Source organism: Diuraphis noxia, unplaced genomic scaffold (assembly GCF_037042655.1).
Source record: "Diuraphis noxia isolate RWA-SAM2 unplaced genomic scaffold, SU_Dnox_SAM2 contig0005, whole genome shotgun sequence".
NCBI lineage: Eukaryota > Metazoa > Arthropoda > Insecta > Hemiptera > Aphididae > Diuraphis > Diuraphis noxia.
Window position 1 is genome coordinate 34,967,176 of NW_028301715.1, and position 9,632 is coordinate 34,976,807.

Below are 9,632 nucleotides of genomic sequence, written 5' to 3' on the forward strand. Positions count from 1 at the left end.
TAGCTCTTGTTAATTTTGTGGTCACAGATTTAAAACTTTAATAGCCACTTGCTACTATAAACATAATTTTATCATGATTCAATTATCCTTCATTTATTTTTCTTGAGAATACATATTGCAGTATTTGTAGTGTATTCTAAGATTATAATTTTTTCCAAATTTCTTTTTTGATCCTTAAAAATCATTTGCCTGCGGGCGCCAATACCCCCTTTCCAATTTTATTTTCAAAATATATCTCTACGTTATTTTTGTGTTCAAAATTTTCTAACTTTTTAAGCCACTTGCCTTTAATAAACATAATTTTATCATGACTAAATTATCCTTATTTTATATTTCTTGAGAATACTTAGTGCAGTCTTCATTGTGTATTCAAAGACCATTTGTTGTTTCCAATTTTCTTTTTTGATCCTTAAAAATCATTTGCCTGAGGGCGCCAATACCCCCTTTCCATTTTTATTTTCAAAATATAGCGTTAGTTTATTTTTTGTGGACACAATATTCAAACTTTTTTAGCCACTTGCCTTTATAAACATAATTTTATCATGATTCTATTCTACTTCATTAATTTTTCTTGAGAATACATATTGCAGTATTTGTAGTGTATTCTAAGATTATAATTTTTTCCAAATTTCTTTTTTGATCCTTAAAAATCATTTGCCTGCGGGCGCCAATACCCCCTTTCCATTTTTATTTTCAAAATATAGCTCTTGTTAATTATGTGGTCACAGATTTAAAACTTTAATAGCCACTTGCTACTATAAACATAATTTTATCATGATTCAATTATCCTTCATTTATTTTTCTTGAGAATACATATTGCAGTATTTGTAGTGTATTCTAAGATTATAATTTTTTCCAAATTTCTTTTTTGATCCTTAAAAATCATTTGCCTGCGGGCGCCAATACCCCCTTTCCAATTTTATTTTCAAAATATATCTCTACGTTATTTTTGTGTTCAAAATTTTCTAACTTTTTAAGCCACTTGCCTTTAATAAACATAATTTTATCATGACTAAATTATCCTTATTTTATATTTCTTGAGAATACTTAGTGCAGTCTTCATTGTGTATTCAAATTTCAAAGACCATTTGTTGTTTCCAAATTTCTTTTTTATCCTTAAAAATCATTTGCCTGCGGGCGTCAATACCCCCTTTCCATTTTTATTTTCAAAATATAGCGTTAGTTTATTTTTGTGGACACCTTATTCAAACTTTTTTAGCCACTTGCCTTTAAAAACATAATTTTATCATGATTTTATTCTCATCATTAATTTTTCTTGAGAATACATATTGCAGTATTTGTAGTGTATTCTATGATTATAATTTTTTCCAAATTTCTTTTTTGATCCTTAAAAATCATTTGCCTGCGGGCGCCAATACCCCCTTTCAATTTTTATTTTCAAAATATAGCGTTAGTTTATTTTTGTGGACACCTTATTCAAACTTTTTTAGCCACATGCCTATAAAAACATAATTTTATCATGATTCAATTATCCTTCATATTTTTTTTCTTGAGATTACATATTTCAGGATTTGTAGTGTCTTCTAAGATTATAATTTTTTCCAAATTTCTTTTTTGATCCTTAAAAATCATTTGACTGCGGGCGCCAATACCCCCTTTCCAATTTTATTTTCAAAATATAGCGTTAGTTTATTTTTTGTGGACACAATATTCAAACTTTTTCAGCCACTTGCCTTTAAAAACATAATTTTATCATGATTCTATTCTCCTTCATTAATTTTTCTTGAGAATATATATTGCAGTATTTGTAGTCTATTCTAAGATTATAATTTTTTCCAAATTTCTTTTTTGATCCTTAAAAATCATTTGCCTGCGGGCGCCAATACCCCCTTTCCATTTTTATATTCAAAATATATATCTTGTTAATTTTGTGGTCACAGTTTTAAAACTTAAATAGCAACTTGCTACTATAAACATAATTTTATCATGATTCAATTATCCTTCATTTATTTTTCTTGAGAATACATATTGCAGTATTTGTAGTGAGTTCTAAGACTATAATTATTTCCAAATTTCTTTTTTGATCCGTAAAAATCATTTGCCTGCGGGCGCCAATACCCCCTTTCAAATTTTATTTTCAAAATATATCTATACGTGATTTTTGTGTTCAAAATATTCAAACTTTTTTAGCCACATGCCTATAAAAACATAATTTTATCATGATTCTATTATCCTTCATATTTTTTTTCTTGAGATTACATATTGCAGTATTTGTAGTGTATTCTAAGATTATAATTTTTTCCAAATTTCTTTTTTGATCCTTAAAAATCATTTGCCTGCGGGTGCCAATACCCCCTTTCCAATTTTATTTTCGAAATATATCTCTACGTTATTTTTGTGTTCAAAATTTTCAAACTTTTTAAGCCACTTGCCTTTAAAAAACATAATTATATCATGACTAAATTATCCTTATTTTATATTTCTTGAGAATACTTAGTGCAGTCTTCATTGTGTATTCAAAGACCATTTGTTGTTTCCAAATTTCTATTTTGATCCTTACAAATCATTTGCCTGCGGGCGACAATACCCCCTTTCCATTTTTATTTTCAAAATATAGCGTTAGTTTATTTTTGTGGACACAATATTCAAACTTTTTTAGCCACTTGCCTTTAAAAACATAATTTTATCATGATTCTATTATCCTTCATATTTTTTTTCTTGAGATTACATATTGCAGTATTTGTATTGTCTTCTAAGATTATAATTTTTTCCAAATTTATTTTTGATCCTTAAAAATCATTTGACTGCGGGCGCCAATACCCCCTATGCAATTTTATTTTCAAAATATAGCGTTAGTTTATTTTTGTGGACACCTTATTCAAACTTTTTTAGCCACATGCCTATAAAAACATAATTTTATCATGATTCAATTATCCTTCATATTTTTTTTCTTGAGATTACATATTGCAGGATTTGTAGTGTCTTCTAAGATTATAATTTTTTCCAAATTTCATTTTTGATCCTTAAAAATCATTTGCCTGCGGGCGCCAATACCCCCTTTCCATTTTTATATTCAAAATATATATCTTGTTAATTTTGTGGTCACAGTTTTAAAACTTTAATAGCCACTTGCTACTATAAACATAATTTTATCATGATTCAATTATCCTTCATTTATTTTTCTTGAGAATACATATTGCAGTATTTGTAGTGAGTTCTAAGATTATAATTTTTTCCAAATTTTTTTTTTGATCCTTAAAAATCATTTGCCTGCGGGCGCCAATACCCCCTTTCCAATTTTATTTTCAAAATATATCTCTACGTTATTTTTGTGTTCAAAATTTTCTAACTTTTTAAGCCACTTGCCTTTAATAAACATAATTTTATCATGACTAAATTATCCTTATTTTATATTTCTTGAGAATACTTAGTGCAGTCTTCATTGTGTATTCAAAGACCATTTGTTGTTTCCAATTTTCTTTTTTGATCCTTAAAACTCATTTGCCTGAGGGCGCCAATACCCCCTTTCCATTTTTATTTTCAAAATATAGCGTTAGTTTATTTTTTGTGGACACAATATTCAAACTTATTTAGCCACTTGCCTTTAAAAACATAATTTTATCATGATTCTATTCTACTTCATTAATTTTTCTTGAGAATACATATTGCAGTATTTGTAGTGTATACTATAATTATAATATTTTGAAAATTTCTTTTTTGATCCTTAAAAATCATATGCCTGCGGGCGCCAATACCCCCTTTACAATTTTATTTTCAAAATATAGCTCTTGTTAATTTTGTGGTCACAGTTTTAAAACTTTAATAGCCACTTGCTACTATAAACATAATTTTATCATGACTAAATTATCCTTATTTTATATTTCTTGAGAATACTTTGTGCAGTCTTCATTGTGTATTCAAATTTCAAAGACCCTTTGTTGTTTCCAAATTTCTTTTTTGATCCTTAAAAATCATTTGCCTGCGGGCGCCAATACCCGCTTTCTATTTTTATTTTCAAAATATAGCGTTAGTTTATTTTTGTGGACACAATATTCAAACTTTTTTAGCCACTTGCCTTTAAAAACATAATTTTATCATGACTAAATTATCCTTATTTTATATTTCTTGAGAATACTTAGTGCAGTCTTCATTGTGTATTCAAAGACCATTTGTTGTTACCAAATTTCTTTTTTGATCCTTAAAAATCATTTGCCTGCGGGCGCCAATACCCCCTTTCCATTTTTATTTTCAAAATATAGCTCTTGTTAATTTTGTGGTCACAGTTTTAAAACTTTAATAGCCACTTGCTACTATAAACATAATTTTATCATGATTCAATTATCCTTCATTTATTTTTAAATATATTGAAAACTTTTTTAGCCACATGCCTATAAAAACATAATTTTATCATGATTCAATTATCCTTCATATTTTTTTTCTTGAGATTACATATTGCAGTATTTGTAGTGTATTCTAAGATTATAATTTTTTCCAAATTTCTTTTTTGATCCTTAAAAATCATTTGTCTGCGGGCGCCAATACCCCCTTTCCAATTTTATTTTCAAAATATATCTCTACGTTATTTTTGTGTTCAAAATTTTCAAACTTTTTAAGCCACTTGCCTTAAAAAAACATAATTTAATCATGACTTAATTATCCTTATTTTATATTTCTTGAGAATACTTAGTGCAGTCTTCATTGTGTATTCAAAGACCATTTGTTGTTTCCAAATTTCTTTTTTGATCCTTAAAAATCATTTGCCTGTGGGCGCCAATACCACCTTTCCATTTTTATTTTCAAAATATAGCGTTAGTTTATTTTTGTGGACACAATTTTCTAACTTTTTTAACTATGTTCAACTAAAAAACGTAATTTCATCATGATTCTATTATCCTTCATTTATTTTTCTTGAGAATACATAGTGCAGTCTTCATTGTGTATTCAAAGACCATTTTTTGTTTCCAAATTTCTTTTTTGATCCTTAAAAATCATTTGCCTGTGGGCGCCAATACCCCCTTTCAAATTTTATTTTCAAAATATATCTATACGTTATTTTTGTGGACAACATTTTTACACTTTATTAGCCACTTGCTTTTCTTGAAAATGCTAGTGCAGTCATCATGGAGTATTCAAAGACCATAATTTTTTCAAATTTCTTTTTTGATCCTTATTAACCATTTGCCTGCGGCTGCCAACACCCCCATTCCATTTTTATTTTCGAAATATAGCTCTTGTTTATTTATTTGGACACTATTTTTAAACTTTGTTATACACTTGCCACAAAAAAAACATAATTTAATCATGATTTAATTATCCTTCTTTTATTTTTCATGAGAATACATAATGCAGTCTTCATTATGTATTCAAAGACAATTTTTTGTTTCCAAATTTCTTTTTTGATCCTTAATAATCATTTGCTTGCGTGCGCCAATACCCCCTTTCCATTTTTATTTTCAAACTATAGCTCTTGATAATTTTGTGGTCACAATTTTCAAACTTTTATAGCCACTTGCTACTAAAAAACATAATTTTATCATGATTTAATTATTTCTCATTTATTGTTCTTGAAAATGCTAGTGCAGTCATCATTGTGTATTCAAAGACCATAATTTTTTCAAATTTCTTTTTTGATCCTTAGAAATCATTGGCCTTGGGCGCCAATATCTTCTTTCAATTTTTATTTTCAAAATAACGCTCTTGTTTATTTTTGTGTTCACAATTTTCAAACTTTTTTAACCATGTTCAACTAAAAAAAAAAATTATATCATTATTCAATTATCCATCATTTATTTTTCTTGAGAATTCATATTGCAGTATTTGTAGTTATTCTAAGACTATAATTTTTTCCAAATTTCTTTTTTGATCCTTAAAAATCATTTGCCTGCGGGTGCCAATACCCCCTTTCCAATTTTATTTTCGAAATATATCTCTACGTTATTTTTGTGTTCAAAATTTTCAAACTTTTTAAGCCACTTGCCTTTAAAAAACATAATTATATCATGACTAAATTATCCTTATTTTATATTTCTTGAGAATACTTAGTGCAGTCTTCATTGTGTATTCAAAGACCATTTGTTGTTTCCAAATTTCTATTTTGATCCTTACAAATCATTTGCCTGCGGGCGACAATACCCCCTTTCAATTTTTATTTTCAAAATATAGCGTTAGTTTATTTTTGTGGACACAATATTCAAACTTTTTTAGCCACTTGCCTTTAAAAACATAATTTTATCATGATTCTATTATCCTTCATATTTTTTTTCTTGAGATTACATATTGCAGTATTTGTATTGTCTTCTAAGATTATAATTTTTTCCAAATTTATTTTTGATCCTTAAAAATCATTTGACTGCGGGCGCCAATACCCCCTATGCAATTTTATTTTCAAAATATAGCGTTAGTTTATTTTTGTGGACACCTTATTCAAACTTTTTTAGCCACATGCCTATAAAAACATAATTTTATCATGATTCAATTATCCTTCATATTTTTTTTCTTGAGATTACATATTGCAGGATTTGTAGTGTCTTCTAAGATTATAATTTTTTCCAAATTTCATTTTTGATCCTTAAAAATCATTTGCCTGCGGGCGCCAATACCCCCTTTCCATTTTTATATTCAAAATATATATCTTGTTAATTTTGTGGTCACAGTTTTAAAACTTTAATAGCCACTTGCTACTATAAACATAATTTTATCATGATTCAATTATCCTTCATTTATTTTTCTTGAGAATACATATTGCAGTATTTGTAGTGAGTTCTAAGATTATAATTTTTTCCAAATTTTTTTTTTGATCCTTAAAAATCATTTGCCTGCGGGCGCCAATACCCCCTTTCCAATTTTATTTTCAAAATATATCTCTACGTTATTTTTGTGTTCAAAATTTTCTAACTTTTTAAGCCACTTGCCTTTAATAAACATAATTTTATCATGACTAAATTATCCTTATTTTATATTTCTTGAGAATACTTAGTGCAGTCTTCATTGTGTATTCAAAGACCATTTGTTGTTTCCAATTTTCTTTTTTGATCCTTAAAACTCATTTGCCTAAGGGCGCCAATACCCCCTTTCCATTTTTATTTTCAAAATATAGCGTTAGTTTATTTTTTGTGGACACAATATTCAAACTTATTTAGCCACTTGCCTTTAAAAACATAATTTTATCATGATTCTATTCTACTTCATTAATTTTTCTTGAGAATACATATTGCAGTATTTGTAGTGTATACTATAATTATAATATTTTGAAAATATCTTTTTTGATCCTTAAAAATCATATGCCTGCGGGCGCCAATACCCCCTTTCCATTTTTATATTCAAAATATATATCTTGTTAATTTTGTGGTCACAGTTTTAAAACTTTAATAGCCACTTGCTACTATAAACATAATTTTATCATGATTCAATTATCCTTCATTTATTTTTAAATATATTGAAAACTTTTTTAGCCACATGCCTATAAAAACATAATTTTATCATGATTCAATTATCCTTCATATTTTTTTTCTTGAGATTACATATTGCAGTATTTGTAGTGTATTCTAAGATTATAATTTTTTCCAAATTTCTTTTTTGATCCTTAAAAATCATTTGCCTGCGGGCGCCAATACCCCCTTTCCAATTTTATTTTCAAAATATATCTCTACGTTATTTTTGTGTTCAAAATTTTCAAACTTTTTAAGCCACTTGCCTTAAAAAAACATAATTTAATCATGACTTAATTATCCTTATTTTATATTTCTTGAGAATACTTAGTGCAGTCTTCATTGTGTATTCAAAGACCATTTGTTGTTTCCAAATTTCTTTTTTGATCCTTAAAAATCATTTGCCTGTGGGCGCCAATACCACCTTTCCATTTTTATTTTCAAAATATAGCGTTAGTTTATTTTTGTGGACACAATTTTCTAACTTTTTTAACTATGTTCAACTAAAAAACGTAATTTCATCATGATTCTATTATCCTTCATTTATTTTTCTTGAGAATACATAGTGCAGTCTTCATTGTGTATTCAAAGACCATTTTTTGTTTCCAAATTTCTTTTTTGATCCTTAAAAATCATTTGCCTGTGGGCGCCAATACCCCCTTTCAAATTTTATTTTCAAAATATATCTATACGTTATTTTTGTGGACAACATTTTTACACTTTATTAGCCACTTGCTTTTCTTGAAAATGCTAGTGCAGTCATCATGGAGTATTCAAAGACCATAATTTTTTCAAATTTCTTTTTTGATCCTTATTAACCATTTGCCTGCGGCTGCCAACACCCCCATTCCATTTTTATTTTCGAAATATAGCTCTTGTTTATTTATTTGGACACTATTTTTAAACTTTGTTATACACTTGCCACAAAAAAAACATAATTTAATCATGATTTAATTATCCTTCTTTTATTTTTCATGAGAATACATAATGCAGTCTTCATTATGTATTCAAAGACAATTTTTTGTTTCCAAATTTCTTTTTTGATCCTTAATAATCATTTGCTTGCGTGCGCCAATACCCCCTTTCCATTTTTATTTTCAAACTATAGCTCTTGATAATTTTGTGGTCACAATTTTCAAACTTTTATAGCCACTTGCTACTAAAAAACATAATTTTATCATGATTTAATTATTTCTCATTTATTGTTCTTGAAAATGCTAGTGCAGTCATCATTGTGTATTCAAAGACCATAATTTTTTCAAATTTCTTTTTTGATCCTTAGAAATCATTGGCCTTGGGCGCCAATATCTTCTTTCAATTTTTATTTTCAAAATAACGCTCTTGTTTATTTTTGTGTTCACAATTTTCAAACTTTTTTAACCATGTTCAACTAAAAAAAAAAATTATATCATTATTCAATTATCCATCATTTATTTTTCTTGAGAATTCATATTGCAGTATTTGTAGTTATTCTAAGACTATAATTTTTTCCAAATTTCTTTTTTGATCCTTATTAATCATTTGCCTGCGGGTGCAAATACCCCCTTTCCATTTTTATTTTCGAAATATAGCTCTTGTTTATTTATTTGGACACTATTTTTAAATTTTGTTATACACTTGCCACAAAAAAAACATAATTTAATCATGATTTAATTATCCTTCTTTTATTTTTCATGAGAATACATAATGAAGTCTTCATTGTGTATTCAAAGACAATTTTTTGTTTCCAAATTTCTTTTTTGATCCTTAAAAATCATTTGCCTGCGGGCGCCAATACCCCCTTTCCAATTTTATTTTCAAAATATATCTCTACCTTATTTTTGTGTTCAAAATATTCAAACTTTTTTAACCATGTTCAACCAAAAAACATGGCTTGATATTCATTTCGGGCAGACATTATCCACGTATAATTTTTAAGCCTAGTATTATTAAATTTCATTAACCTTTTAAATTTTTTCTTAGGTGGTGTCATATTTTTATTTACATCGTTGTTATCACAGCTAGATTCATACATTTTTTCTCCAATAGGTTTTCACTTATACAGTTATACCTTATACGGCTAGATACTGACGATACGTGCGAAAAGACGGTTAGTGACTATACTAACAGTAATGCATAGTTTTCTAATTATATTATCGTTCTGTAGTTTAATCGAGTTCTATAATAGTGTAATGAATGTTAAATGTTTGTGTATAATAACTTCTAAACCTCAAAGGTAACTTTATATCTGAATAACCCAATCCT